Source organism: Physeter macrocephalus, chromosome 2, assembly GCF_002837175.3.
Source record: "Physeter macrocephalus isolate SW-GA chromosome 2, ASM283717v5, whole genome shotgun sequence".
Taxonomy (NCBI): Eukaryota; Metazoa; Chordata; class Mammalia; order Artiodactyla; family Physeteridae; genus Physeter; species Physeter macrocephalus.
In genome coordinates this window covers 83,917,929-83,933,433 of record NC_041215.1, presented here as the reverse complement: position 1 = coordinate 83,933,433, position 15,505 = coordinate 83,917,929, and positions in this window count along the sequence as shown.

Here is a 15,505-nt window from a genome sequence, read left to right as displayed (position 1 = left end):
AAAGAGGAACATTTCTCCGTTGTGTGTCCACAATTGGCAGCCCCTCCCCTTCACACCTGATTCTCTTTAAGGGAAGAGTTGGTATAAGGTAGGAGGAAAATATTTTTCACAAATGCTTTCGAACTACACATCTTAAAGAATAAGTTGCCGTAAGTCAACTGCTTGATTTTATCTGGTGTGTCTTTTAGAGCCTTGCTATAGAGGACTAGCAGCATCAGCATCACCTAGGAGCTCGTTGAAAATGAAGAATCTCAGATTCCACCCCAGCCCTACTGAATCAGAATCTACGTCTTAGCAAGATTCTCAGGTCATTTTTATGCATATTAAAGTTTGAGGAACATTGTTTTAGAGAATACTTTGGTTTCTAAAGACTTCAAGCCTTGTATGCAGTAACTTCATGTTGGTGACACGTGTGCTCCAAATTTATAAGATTCAAAATGGAAAAATTCTGGGCTTCCCTGGTGACGCAGTGGTTGAGAGTCCGCCTGCCGATGCAGGGGATGCGGGTTCGTGCCCCGGTCCGGGAAGATCCCACATGCCGCGGAGCGGCTGGGCCCGTGAGCCATGGCCGCTGAGCCTGCGCGTCCGGAGCCTGTGCTCCGCAACGGGAGAGGCCACAAGAGTGAGAGGCCCGCGTACCGCAAAAAAAAAAAAAAAAAAGGAAAAATTCAACACTGTCATAGGAATATTGAGATAGATTGACAGATTTCTATAGTAGAAACAGTAAAAGAAGTTAGAGTGATAGGGATCATTCTGAAATCTGTAGAGTCCTGTTTGAGAATGAATTTAGGTTCAGGGATTACATGTTTAATCAGACAGTTTTGACAACGTGTGGTACTTAAGCAATGCCACCAAGAACTCTGCAAAATAGTTTCCAGAAGAGTATGTTCTATTCTATGTTCTAAGCCCATAGTGCTAGCCAACAAAGTCTCTTAGGGCCAGAGTAGGTCAGGCAAATTATAATGACTACAGTGCTTTTCTGTTTGAAAATATGCCAAAGATTTATTCAGAATGGAGACAATATTCTCTGCATTGAGAACTTCTTTTGGCAGGGTGGAGGGGGGGGTGGCGGGAAATCAGAAACCACTTGCAATTATACTCAGAGTTGTATGCCCCGCCAATGAGCATAAATAGCCAACAAGTCAATGCCAGCATTAAATGCCCTTTGGAAAGTTTACCAATGAGTTCCCAGAGCATACTATTTCAAGTGACCTAAAAACTTGAGTTATGGTGTGATCACTTAAACGTTTTGCAATGAAAGTAACTAATCTAAATTTTAGAAGATTATTAATGTTTATTGCTGCCATTTCTGTAAGTAGAGATTACCAAGGAAATTTTGTTGTTCACGTTATAAGCATTAAAGTATATTTTTGACTCCAAACACAGTACGAAGTTTATATGGCTATTTTAATAACACTGACACATATATTAAAAATTAGTATCGTTGATATTTAAATTACATGACTGGCTGTATAGTACATTATTGGAAATAAGCAAATTATAACCAAGGTTCACTGTCATTTTAATTTTTTAATGATGGATGTGACTTTACATGTCTAATCTAGAATTGCCATTTGGAGATAAAGCAGATGAGATAAAACTCAGCCCCTATTTTGATGTTGCTCTGAGGAACCTAGAGGCATAGAAATCTTTTTTTAATTAGATAAACATAGGCTTTTTGTTGAGGTTGTCTTGTATCTTTTTACAGGTTAATTGAAATCCTTTAATAATGTTTATTAAAATAGTGGAACATTGATTTTATAAAATATATCATGCATTTGATCCTGTTTTAATCATCTTGCATTCAAACAGAAATAGAAATGAGCACTTGTTTTAAATATATGGGCTATTCTGTATTACTCCTCTTAAACGTTACTATTTTGAAGTGCTAAAGACCTGAATTCTAATCCTAGCTCTGATACAGAAGAGCTCTGAGGATTATGGCAACTAAAATCTCTATCCCTCATGTTCCTTGCCTGTGAATGATTCTATAAATTAAACCATCTCTAAAAGTGCTTCCAGCTCTCACTGATCACTAAGGAGTATTAAATACACAAGTACATCCTTGGTTTTCTCATTAGAACAGGCAGATGATATTACCAAGGACTTGGTGTTTGGGGGCCAAGTGACCAAGAGGCCAGCCAAGTTTCAGGATAAAATTTAAAGAAAATTTCCTGGGAAGAAGAAGGCAAATAAGAACTTTCTTTGCTGGGAATAATACACACTTGGCGGTCAAAAAATGTTCTCTTTATTCAGCAGAGAAGAAAAGAAAAATATTACGGTAGGACTCCAAATAGAGTCAGTTAAAAACATGGTATACCCAAGCACAGGCTCTTATTCAGCCCCTAAAAGTCCCAGCCTCAATGCCCTTTAATGTAGAAATGCTGTTAGCAGTCTATGATTCAGTTGAATGATAAAATAATTGAGAATATAGCACATAGTAGTTGTTGACAAATTATCCCTATGTTAGAAAAGAGACAGTTAATTGGCATAGATCTTGTCATTCTCTAGAAAAATGCAACCCTAGTTGGACATTCTCTTTGTCTGGAATGAGTATGAAATTGTGTAGTGGCGAAATAGAACATAAAAAGTCATTTGGACATGTTTAGCATGTGGAATCTTGAACTTCATAGGTTGGCAAACTCATAAGACTGTAGCACTCCAAACAGGGTTATCAACATGTCCACCCACACAATATCTGCTTTCAAGGAAAGCTCCGTGTCAGTTTCAGGCAATTAACAAATTTTAGCTTTTATTATGTTGAAATGAAGTCAAATTATTTTTCTGTTATGATCTCTTTTGAAATAAGCTTTTACATATTTCTAATGATTTCTTCTATATGGTTCATATAAATTAATGTTTTTTAAAAAATATATTATTTGGGGGCTTCCCTGGTGGCGCAGTGGTTGAGAGTCCGCCTGCTGATGCAGGGGACACGGGTTCGTGCCCCGGTCTGGGAGGATCCCACATGCCGCGGAGCGGCTGGGCCCGTGAGCCATGGCCGCTGAGCCTGCGCGTCCGGAGCCTGTGCTCCGCAACGAGAGAGGCCACAACAGTGAGAAGCCCACGTACCGCAAAAAAAAAAAATTATTTGATTTCACTTTGATCTACTTTAGCTCTCATTCTCAGGGAGAAACCACTGTGTTAAAGTCACTGTTTTAAACAATATTTTCTATTGCATTTAGAGTAATTACAACTAGAACACTTAATAATTTTATTCTAAATTGAACTAAAGCCAAAGACAAAAATATTTTTAAGTGCCCAACATGTTCAGATATCATTTTCCTTGTTTTTTAAGTTTTACTAGGAAGAGATGGTGTGTTTAATTAAGAATACATATCTAAAAGGAAAATCTGATTTTGTGAGATTATAAATTCTGGTTTTCAGAGTGAAGATAATCCTGAGAGAGAAATTAGCTGAGCCTTATCTGCAACCCTGCCACCCATCCCAGACACACACACACACACACACACACACACACACACACACACACACTCTCTCTCCCCCTCTCTCTCTCTCTCTCTCTCTCTCTCTCTCTCATTCTCTACCAGTGTGACCAAGCCACGGAGAATAAAGAGCAGGAACACAGTCACACAAGTCAGAGCCAAATAAGAAGAATAAAAATAGTACCTTAAGCTTTCAGAAGCACCAGTTTTCAAAGTGAGCCAGAGGACAGAGCAATAGCTATATATTTAAACAGAAGTAACTACAACTTTCTAATCAGTTACCCTGTGATAGAACATAAGCTGCTGTAAATCATGACTCAGTGTCCTGTTATGCATCCCATAAACAAGGGGGGGGTATCGTTGGTGTGCTTTACTTGGTGAATATGCTTATGCAGATGCTTCATAAACAGATGCAATAAATATATTCTACTATGTCTTTTAATTTAATAGAAATCTTTTTTAAAAAAAATATTCAACTTGTATGTACATTGACCAGAACATGTTCTGTGTGGAAACTGCATTTTGCTTGGGTTTTGAGAAGAGCATTCCATAGGATATCTATATTCTTACTAAAGTTACTTAAAGATAAGGAAAATGTGGTTTTCGTGGTGTATTCCTCTAAGGCTGGGCTTCTCAACCTCTGCACAATTAACATTTGGGTCCACGTACATCTTTGTCGAGGGGACAGTCCTGTGCATCATAGAATGTTCAGCAGCACCCGCAGCTTCTACCCACTAGACAACATTAGCACACCCACCCTCAGTTGTGACAACTAAAATTTCTCCAGATATCGCCAAATATCCCCAGTATAAAATCATCCTCAGCTGGCAACCACTGTTCTAAAGAATAAGTTAGCACAGCCTTGGTCAGGATCAAACAATAGTGCTTTGTTAGCAAAATTTAGGAAATAAAATCCAGCAATTAATGTGGCCTTCACACAATTTTACTGTTGTTTCTTTATTTAACCTTTTCTTTTATCAGCTGTTTTTCTTAAATGGATTACTACTATCCTGGATAGATTGCTAAGGCTTTAGTTTAACAAATTTGTTATGAGAGCTGAAATTTCCAGCTTCTCACCCTCCCCCCAGTGTAAGGATGATATTCAATCAAATATGTCAAATAGAAGCCCACAAAATTCATCAGATTGGAGTCTACATCCTCCTGGAATTTGAGAGGAAAAAAATGTGGAGAATATCATTTTTTGGTAAGGAGGCTAGGTCCGTTTGCCATCGAAGTCTACATGTACACTTCTAAATGTCATCGATATTAATTCTGTTTAAATCTGTGCCTACAGTATAGTCTCTAAGGATGTGGCTGTTTAGTCTGGAAATCCTTACTCTGACAAAAATCCACCATAAAGCATGAAAATTTGTAGCTTAAAAACAAGTTTCTTCTCCTGTCAGTTTCTTCTCTCACCCCTCTATGTGAAGAAAATAGAATTTAACAAGATGACGGTAGTCAAGAGTCTTGACATGAAGTTACCTTAATAGGTTTTATTTTTACTTTTGCTTTTGTTTTTGTTTTTTTTAAATTCAGGGAACCTATTGGTGGTTGCTAGATGCTGGAAGATTGCAGTAAAAAGAAAATTGTTATTGTTTATAAATACTTCTGAAAATGAACATGTTTAAAATACAGCATATGTGTAGCTTCTATTAGCAATTTCAAATACCTTTTTCTTTTTTAGTACTAGACAAAATTCCAGCATTTCTAGAAAGTGTTGGACCCACCCACCTCCAGGAAGATTTGATTCCACACCGTAGTGCCTGGAATACTGGCTTATCGGTTGTGACAAACGTACAACACTAAAGCAAGGTGTGTGTGTGGGAAAAGAGTATATGGGAACTCTCAGTACTTTCCTCTTAATATTTTTGTAAACCTAAAACTTCTCTAAAAAATAAAGTCTATTAATTTTTTCAATGGATTTGAAAAGAAAAAAACACTAATTTTTGAAGTGATAAAAAAGTGAAATCTAGTCAAATTGTGGTTCGTGGGCATAAAATGGATTGATTGTTTTAAGCATCATTTAGATTTTTAATTCATGACACTGTTTAATAATAAACAAACCTATTAAGAGAAAAATATTGCAGGTCCCAAGAATTTTTAATTTCATTATTTAATACTTGATAAGTGTATGCAAATATTAAACTAAATATAAGTCCATTATGTTTATAAAATTAGGAAACAAAAAAACTGCAAACCAGAGAGAAACAAAACCAAACCAATAAAATTATACTTATCAGCATTTGTCAATGTGTCAGATGACATGTTGTTGAAACTAATCACTACTTAAAATGTGAATATGGTTTTACAGCAAGCTACAATGGAAGGAGAATTACCATCCAAAAGGTTGCTTGGTGAGCATGGAGTTAGAGAGGTAAGTTTGAATTCATTATCATTAGGCTCAGATGGTCTGACACGCTTATCTTCACAATATGATACGGGTTCCTGAACGTATGGCCCGACAGAGTGTGCCCTGCCTGCCTTCTTTCAGGTGGTGCTGGAAAGGACGAGGAGAGCCACTGCTTCCCTTGGTAACTCCTTGTACTGCACTGCATTTCTGAACAACACTCTCATGACTTATTAAAAGTCTTTTTTTCTTTGTATTCTACTCTAGCCTGAAAGCCATTCTGTCTCATTAAGGTAACTTTGAAAATCTATCTACCATCCAGGAACAGTCTAATGCTCACGTCTGCTTCCTAATAGCAACCCTATTTCTCTGATTTTTGAGTTCTGGGGTCTGCCTCAGTGTTACCTCTACCCCTTAAGCGGATTGCCACGCCTATCCACTCACTGCCAGTGGAGGCCTTTAATGAGCCAACGTGTAATCAGTAATTACTCATTCAGTATTAAAAACCCAATTAAAATGTTGATTGTCTACAAGCAGTAGCAAGTGTGATGTGACATATATTTGGAATCATATTCTCATGTATTCAAGCATCCGTGTGTCTTGTGCTGTGAGGTGGTGTGCCCTGACATTCGACATAAAATCTGAGCTAAATACCTGAAGCAGATAAGAACTCATCATAGATGTAGATGCTGATTTTTCACACTTCTCTGGGAAGAATTGGTGGATGTTTCTATTTTCTATGAAAAATCCTCCAGCCAGAAGGGTAGCCTTCTATTTCTTCCTCCCTTCACAAAAGAAATTTCTTGAAAGAGGTTTATACACTTCCATCTCCCACCACTTCATGGACACATCTCCCTAATGTTAAAATGACACTGAATCCAAATGGCACATTCCAGCAACCTTTGGAACCATTCATTTCTCCCTCATTCTTAAAGGATTCATTTCGTTTGGCTTTTGTGCTACCATTCTCACCTGGATTTCCTCTTATTCATCCTTCTCCTTCTTTTTGCACGTCTCCTCCTCCTTTTAACTGTTGCACTTTCTCAGTTATCCATCCTAGTTCTCTTCTTTTTAAGACCTCCCTGTTCTCCTGAGTGAGAGATCATTCACTCCCAGAGTTTCAGGTGCCAACCAAATGAGCCAAGAGCTGCTAAAAGTTTATCTCCAGTTTAGACTCCCATTATAAGCTCCAGATTCTACCATCTACTCTGCACCTCAGCTGAATCTCCCACTAGCCCCTTAGTTTTGCCTATATCAGAACTTACCTTTCCCCAAGCTTGTGTCTCTCCTTACATCAGTAAAAGGCATTATTACCAACCCACTTACTTAAGCCAGAAATCTTGGTGTCATCTTTACATCCATTTTCCTCACTCCAAGGTCTCTAATTTTTAACAACTCATAATCATCTCTCAACTTTGACCTCTTCTTTTATGTTCACTGATATCACCATGCTCTGGCCTGATGAGACAGCCTCCCTACCTGGTCTTTCTGTCCCTCAAAGATGGTCATTCTTGCCCTTCTTTGTCAGATATAGGCCCAGAAGGGTTATCGCACAGCTGGATAGAAATAAAACTAGGCTAGAGCCCAGATCTCATACCTTCCAGCTACACCATGTCTCTGGCTGGGGATTTTTCCCTGCTTTAGCCTGGAAAGGAAGGATCTCTTCCTAACCCCATTCTCTTCTTCCCCTCTTCCAGCAGTATGTCATGCTCCAGCTGTCCCAACAGGCTCTCAGGTCCAACTTCTTGAATATCATAAAAACTCCTTTCACAACTTCTTGAATATCATACAAACTCCTTTCAAAGACATGGATTATATACAAAGAAGGCATTGCAGACAGTGGGAAGATGGTCCATCTTTGGTCAGGCTAAGGGATGGACCATACTTAAAGATCCCTCAGTTCTGAATATTCTTGAGTCAAACCCAAGCCTTTCGGTCTCTGGCTTTCCTAGAAGGGTGACCTCTGTTCATACCCAGAATCTCATAGCCAGTCTATCCAGCAAGTAGAATTGACTCCACACTATTTCTGAAGCTATTATGAACTATTAAGTTAAATTGTTGGATTTATTAATCTGGAACTGCAAAAAAGTTAATCTTATTCTCAACCTTAGTACAAAGTTTATGTCTTTTACACTTCTAAAAACTCTTTTAATAGAAGGTCCTCAGGAGGTAACACTTACTTATAGGAATTTCAAGACAATAAGACAATGGGGTGAACTATCCTCCTCACCCCCAAGTCCTATTTTAATATTATTACATTTTTCTATTCTTAAATGGGTCACTGATCTGGAATCATTGAATATAGAATGGCTAAGAAGAAAAATACATTGAGTTATATCTGGAACTTTCTGTATGAGACAATGTTAAGGAAAAAACTGGAGACGTAGCATTAATTTCTGCATATTTATTTATCACATACTACTTGCAGAATAAAGATGTGGAATATTGGAATCTGACGAATTAATCAACTTGAAAAAAATCTTTCAGAAGGACACAGCAGGGAAAGGGATTATCAGGGAACAATTTGAATTAAAAGATTAATTATTGTGAGCCATCGCCTCCTGTTTCTTGTGGTTTTTTCACAGTGTCTATAGTGAAATCAGTAAAATCTAGTTATATTCCATTATAAAAGTATTTGTCCATTGTGATTTGGATTATGATTTAAATAATACTAGATTCATTTAATTCCATTGTAAGCCTATAATTTCTGAACACGAATGTTCCATCTTTTTCAAACACATTAAAGGAATTTTTCTAAAGGATAAGAAATTCCTTGCGTGTGTATTTCTCTATTTTAAATAGCTTTTTCCTCTTATTATACATAGCAATAATCTTTATTGTAGAAAACCCAGAGAATATAGAAGAGCAAAAAATAAGAATATCAAGTTAACCCATCATCTACCACTCAGAGACAATTATTATTAACATTTTAGTATTTATATTTCCAGGCTTTTTGCTGTGTGCACGTGCACACACACACACACACACACACACACACTTGTGTATATAGCTATCTATAAACATATATGACATCAGTACTCTCCAGCCAAAGACTATCAGGAACATATCCAAAGTTAAACATGTTGGGCTTATTGCTTGTTGCAACAAAGACCACATACTGTAGGGAAGCACAGGGCACCTCAGTAACGGAGTTTGAAATAACAGGATTTGGGCTTATGTTAGGTGACTTTAGGGAATTTTAAGGAAACAGAGCCTTGCTGTGAATTGGAGGCAGAGGTGAGTGTATGTTTGGGTATCTTAATAAATGTTATCTATAGGGCGGGGAGAATGAATAGAGGTAGAAGCTATAAACTAGTAAAGAAGCAGCAGTCACTCATATTCGCCAGGATAGACTTCTGGGTCATTTATGTGGCTTGGACAGTGTTCATGTTTGTGTTCAGACAAGACAGTGGGGTGGTTTTGTTGTTGTCCTGATCCATCAAAGTCCCAGAGTGGCCCTGTTCGTGTTAATGTTCTGTGATCTTGTTTATATTCAACAGGAGGACACAGACCGAGCTAGGAGTGCCTGACCGGCTTCTGGATATCAGGGCCTGCTTTCTTCTCTTTCAAAGATTAGAGAGTTTTGAAACTTACAGTACTTCCCTCTGTCTTTGGAATTTGACTAGTGTAGATCGTGCCATCCAAAATTATTTACTTGGTGACTTGCTCAGTCTTTTGTTTATGGCATCTGAGTTTCCCATGTTGCTTAAGATAGCCTGTCCAACCTGTGAGGTTCCACAAATATTTTTATGTATGTAGTTATAATATTTTATTATGTTCTTTTTACATTTAGATATTTAATCCATTTAAGATTTATGTTACATGGTATGAGGTGCTTTGATTTTTTTAAAGATTTTTTTTTATGTGAACCATTTTTAAAGTCTTTATTGAATTTGTTGCAATATTGCTTCTGTTTTATGTTTTGGTTTTTTGGCCACAAGGTATTTGGGATTTTAGCTCCCCGAGCAGGGATCGAACCCGCACCCCCTGCATTGGAAGGTGAAGTCTTAACCACTGGACCGCCGAGGAGGTCCCAAGGTGCTTTCTTCTGAATAAATATTCAATTATATCAGCAAACCATCATAAATTCATTCCTCAGATTTCCTTGTATCTATTTCTGGACACTCTATTCTATTTAATAATTTATTTTTATATTACTCTACTAATACCTGGCAATTTGATTGCTGTACTTTTATAGTAAGTTGTAATTTCTGATAAAGCAGGTTCCCTTTCACCATTATTCTGATTTTTCAAGAGCTACCAAATGGTCTATTGTATCAGTATAAATACTCCCTCTTGGCAGACATATAAGATATGTCCAGTTTATATTTCCTATTACAAATTTTTAGGACAAGGGTTTTTTTCCATCATTTAATATAATTCTATGTGGCACAAATACAGAACAAAACCACACATTAATGTGTCTCTGATCTGCTATAGGATCACTTATTAGTAGGTGACACTCTGGTACACAGCTGTATTGTACACATGATTCAAATTCACATTTCCCCCAAATTAACTGCCATGGCTCTATAGTGTTACTCACAGTGTGTCAAACCCACAAATGTTAAAACCTTCAATGTCAAGAACCCACATAGCGGCTTCCCTGGTGGCGCAGTGGTTGAGAGTCCGCCTGCCGATGCAGGGGACGCGGGTTCGTGCCCCGGTCCGGGAAGATCCCACATGCCGCGGAGCGGCTGGGCCCGTGAGCCATGGCCGCTGAGCCTGTGCTCCGCAACGGGAGAGGCCACAACAGTGAGAGGCCCGCGTACCGCAAAAAAAAAAAAAAAAAAAAAAAAAAAAAAACCAAAACGGAAGAACCCACATAAACAGTTTTCATCACACAGAAAACCAGGATCCTAGCCAGAGTACTCCTGGCTTTCAGTTTCAATTCCTATCAAAGGAACACCTGAGAGACATGATAGTTACCAAAGATCTTTCGAATACGATAAATCCTACTGACAGATCAGGGGGTGGAGCCCCACTCCCACTCATTTTTTTAAACTTGCACTATATCTCATCAACTCCTCATTCAGTTGCATTTATGAGTTGCCTTTTAATGTTATGCCCTTGACTTTCGTTAAAAGCTTCCACCAAAAATATCAACATATAAATTAGGTCACTACATCTGTGATAGATACATTATTAAACACTTTATGTTCTGTATATCACTCAGTACCCTCTCTCTAAAGTTGTGCCTGATAAATTTTTAAAATTCAATGTTAAAAAAATTGCACTTCCCCAAGGAATTGGTATGCTTCCCTCTCTAGATTGAAAATCATGTCTCTTTATTCTTTAACTTTCAGGAAGTTCACCATCTAACCTGAAGATCATCTATAGTAAATAGAGTTGCCATCTTGGTTTGTGAGTTTATGTTGTTATTTGACATGGTTTTATTTTTCTACTCTGTTTCTATTTTCTCTGAAAGTTATTCTTTATTTCCATTTCTCTTATATCATTTTATCCACTTTTGCTGAAATACCTGAATTTTTTTTTGTGGAATGAAATGTAAAGTTTCCTGCCAAAGTTATCCTCTCCATGAGAAGTTCTGTTTTTGTTTCACCTTACACTGCCCTCCTCCATCTCTGGGTTCCTGGGCACTTAGTGTACCAATCATTTTGACTCCTCCTTCCACCATCTCCCCTGCTTTGTTACATAGCTCTCTTGTCTTTCCAACTATTAAGTGAAGGATGTTATGTTTTCTGTAGCCCCCATAGTTCTTGGTACATGGAAGACTCTCACAAATCACTTGAAAAGAAAAGAAAGCAGGGAGAGAAGAAGAGAGGGAGGGAGGAGGAAAGGAATAGCAGTCTGAACTTAATGTAAAAAATACATGCAGCCTGTAGGGAAGAAGGGGTAAGGAAGAAGTCTATTGGAAATTGAAACACTTATCCAGTAATGAAGGTAATTGCTTAAGTTTGTTTAGCTTAGGGGGGAGAGAAATTTTTATTATTTTTTAAAATTTATTTTCTTGAGGTATAGTTGATTTACAATGTTGTGTTAATTTCTGCTGTACAGCAAAGCGATTCAGTTATACATATACATATTCTTTTTCATATTCTTTTTCATTATGATTTATTACAGGATATTCAATATAGTTCCCTGTGCTATACAGTAGGGCCTTGTTGTTTACCCATTCTATATATAATAGTTTGCATCTGCTAATGCCAAACTCCCAAAATCCTTCCTTTCCCCACGACCCTCCCCCACTTGGCAACCACAGTCTGTTCTCTATGTCTGTGAGTGTTTCTGTTTCGTAGATAAGTTCATTTCTGTCATATTTTAGATCCCACATATAAGTGATATCATATGGTATTTGTAACAAGTTTTTATTGTTGTCTCTATACAACTAGGTTAGGTCACAGTCAGGCAGGAAACACATGCAACTCTATAGCATAACTGAAGAGAGTTTAGTAAAGGGACTATTACAAGGTGTGGGCAGGTTCATAAACACTAACAGGGGATGGTGAAGAGCCCTGGGAAAAGCACCAGTAGAAAGCCCAGCTAAAAACGTGGCAAAGGAACAATTACCAGAACCCAAAGAGAGTACCTGTAGGAAAGGGGTCTCCAACAAGAGCATGGTCACAAGTAGAAGGATGCAGCCAAACTACAGCTAGGCAAGGAGAGAGCCAAAGAAATAAATACCCCAAACTCTCTCCTGCCAGCACATCCCATAGAATGGAAGGGGGTGGGTAGTGGGTCGAGGGGCAGCCAGAGGATATACAGTGCCCCGCACTTCACTTTCACAGTAAGGACTTGCTTCAAAAGGATTCTACGTTTATAATTAGGTGAGGAACCATAGGCCCCGAGGGTGGGGGGAGGAGGGTGAGGGGTGGAATTTGACTAGGAATTTGAAATAGATGGGGTAAAACACAGAGGTAAAAGGCCTAAATCTCTGCAACAGACATACAAAAGCTTCAGAATTCCATAAGAACATAAATCACCCTTTAAGGCTCAAAGGGTCTTTCAAATATTTCAAAGCTTACCTTTGTTTTCAAGACAGTAGAGCTGCCTTCAGGGTCATTTTTAGATTTTTGTCCCACACAGGCTCTTTTTCTTTTGGAGAATCCTCCACCCCTTAACATATCAACAGTATTAAAATGTACCCACCATTAATGCAGTTGACTAGTTAACATGTCTTTTTTTGTAGGCATTTGATAAACATCTATTATTTTTTATTTTTGCAAGTTCCTTTTTATATTTCAGAGCAAAACTTATTTTTCAGCTCCAAAGACATTTTTGGTCCCAAAAGAGCCCTTAATCCTTAGGTCTGTGTCTGCAGTAATCACTGGTTAAAATGAGCCAGACTGCCTCACTTTGGTGTATGTAAATCTTATTATTTGACAGTAATGTCACCACCAGTGAGCATCTGCTTGTGGTTGGATTTGATCTGGTTTAAGGTTTCCTGTCCCAACCTCCCAGAAACCCAGTTTATATCTTCCTTAAGATTCCAGTAGTTCTTGAGCTTTGCTTTAATTCCACGTATAAATGTCATGTCACCTTCTGAGGTCCTTCCGGGAAAGACATGACGTGTGTTTCTATGAGCTCACTCTTGGACTTCTCAAATATTTCTTAGAAAACACTATTCTGGATATTCAGCTGGGTAGTTAGATAATGGATCAAATTAATATTACCAAGCACAGAAATGATTTTCTTTTATGTCGTGTTTGGCAGCAGCAAACAAACTAAATGCTTACCATCTGTCAGATTCTCACTGTCCTGGGCACTATCACATTCATTCTGTCATTTAATCTTCCCCCAAACCCTTTGAAGTAGATATTACAATCACCAATTTACAAATGACAAATCTGAGACTCCAAAATTCGAGTTGCCTAAGCCCATGTAGTGTAGGAGCAAAATTCCACGTGTCCCTGGAGTCAGTGCTACTGAGATACACAAGACCAACTTTTTGATCTTTCTTATTTTGATAGAAGTATCACGTGTCTAAAATAAACTTTTTGTATTTAATGTGCGATTAAATGTGAGTGCCTATTAGTACACCTGTAAACAATTGTAGAAAGCAATGAATTCAATCTTACTACTAAAGCACCTGTAACTGGAGGTAGTAAAAAAGTAGGACAAAGAGAAGCCTCGAATTTTAAGCAGCACTCCCTTGCCCCCCATGTCCCCGATGTAGGTTTGCTTGCTTTTGTAACTCAAGGAACGCAGACGCTAATCCATCAGAACGGGTTGTTTGGGTCAGCGCATTCTTCCCTGTGCACTTCCTGAACTTGCTTTTCTACTTCTCTGTGTAAAAATAGCTCAATGATAGGCCTATATTTCAACTTTGAAACACTTTATGAGTGGAAGGGACTTTATAGATATACTATTGCCACATATTACTGTGCTTATTATCTCCTTGAGAGCAGAGATTCTGTCTATTGCGTGCATTGCTATAATCCCAGTTCCTGAATCATGTTTAACACAGTAAGAATGCACAAAAAAATCTAATGAATTATAAGAGACCTTAATTTTACTCTTTTCTCTCACAAAGGACTATTACATTAGTCTTAAAAACTGTACCCATTTCTCAAATAACCCCCAGTAAGTCCTTCCTTTGGTAACTGGTCCAATGGAGTATAAACAAAGTCTGACAGCAACCACAGTTGTGTAGATGGAGACACTGCCTGAGTTTTACACATATCCTAGTCTAGGTTTCAGTCGTAGATTACTGAGAATTTATTAGTAGGTTATGTGAACCACAATCTCCAAAAGTACAGGAACCATAACTGTCTTGTTGGTCACCACTGTTTAGCCATCATCTAGCACAATGCCTGGCAAAAGTCTCCACTCATTAGACATTTGTTGAGCCAATAAGCCATGATAGAATCCCAAATTATAATAATTTAGCACAGTATTCAGCACCAAGCATATGCTTAATAAATATTTATTGAATTGCTATGACTATAATGTTCAAAAAGAGAATCACACCATGCATTCCAAAACTAAGTAGGCATTATATTTGAATCATCAGCTGTTTTGGATTATCTGTGGGACTCCTCCCCACTGTTAAGTGGGTAAATTAAGATCTTACTACATCAGCAAACTCCCCAAATCTGAGTAGTATTTGGTTTCCACTGGGCTAGCTTACTATATCCCAACTATGGAATATTTAATTTTAAAGCTAATGCTTAGCATGATATCACATATTGTCCATTATTGTTCACTAATCCAATAACATGGACTCTTTCCTGAGTAGTATATTAGCTACTTACTGGTCTCTTCCTCGCCTCTCCTCCCCTCCCCTCCCTTCCCCTCCCCTTCCTTTCTTCCTTCCTTCTTAACTCTGAATGTCATATAAGGATGTAAATTCCAAAAGGCAAGTATCTTGACAATACTGCAAAGTCTAAAAACGTCCAAAAACAGTGAGTAGATAAGCAGCTTTGGAGGATTGACACTTGACCTTATGTCTGTAACATATATGGTCCATCTTCCCTGCTCTTGAGCTCTCTGTATTGCACCACGTCAAGATGACACAAGCTTCAAGATTTTATTCATTCATTCCGTCTAATTCCCATAAGAATTAAAGTGGTTTGATTTTGGTTCTAACAAACATAACAATACATTAACATGCTTCATATGAGGTCAAGTGAATCTAAAAGCATATATACAGGCCCTAACGAGACGGCCGGCCGGCCTGGCTCCCCTCCCCGGCTCCGACGGGCGAGCCGGCGGGGAGGGGAGGACTGGGCCGGCCGGCAGCCAGACTGTG